Raw genomic sequence first — 898 nt, forward strand, 5'->3', positions numbered from 1 at the left:
CCTGTTGATAACTAATACAAACCTTAATTAAAATAGGAACTGCAATTAACAAGACTTCAATCATTCCACATATATTATTATTAACTCTTGTATTTGTGAGTGGAGTTGATTTCTGTAGAAGGAGTAATGACTTAAGAAATACAAAAAAAAATTGGCATTAATATCATTATTGTTAAAACTATTTCGTGGACTATAACTATAAGTTTTAACTTAAAAAATGTATGTAGCGAACAAATAATATTTATCTGTTGCAATAATGGTGCGTGCACATGATTGAAGTTCATCCGATTATATTTATAATCATCATCATCCAACGCGTACAAGCCGTGTTCATGTATGATTAGTATGTACTAAGATAAAATAATAATAAGAATATTAATAAAGGGAGCGCTAATTAGGGTTGACCAATGGATTAATTGAGAGACGATTTTGTATAATAAGTACAATTTTTCTTAATTTTTTATAATAAGTTCTTTGTAATTAATTAGCTTGTTTAATTATTTAATAATAAAAAGGGAAAAAAGGATATCCTATTTTGTTTATTAGAAATATTTAAAAAATGTGAAGTGTTGAAATCATTGTACCTGTATGTACGTACCCCAGGTCCCCAAAAGAAATTTTTTGAATTATTAATTTTTTTGAAATTTATTTTCCAAGTACAAGATAAGTTTTGTGGGTTTTTTTTTTCTATGTCGGTTAGTCACACTAAGATTTTGTCTAAATGGAATGTGTGGACGTACTAGCGTACATACTACATACACGTACTTCTCAATCTGGATTAAAATTTTAATTTAATGTGAATAACTATTACACATGGCTGAGTTCCCCTCCAATCAAAGGAATTCAAAGTTTTGCCATTCATTGTGTATATCGACTAATTAATGGGATTCTGAAAGAA

This window comes from Arachis ipaensis, chromosome B05 (genome assembly GCF_000816755.2).
Source record: "Arachis ipaensis cultivar K30076 chromosome B05, Araip1.1, whole genome shotgun sequence".
NCBI classification, from domain to species: domain Eukaryota; kingdom Viridiplantae; phylum Streptophyta; class Magnoliopsida; order Fabales; family Fabaceae; genus Arachis; species Arachis ipaensis.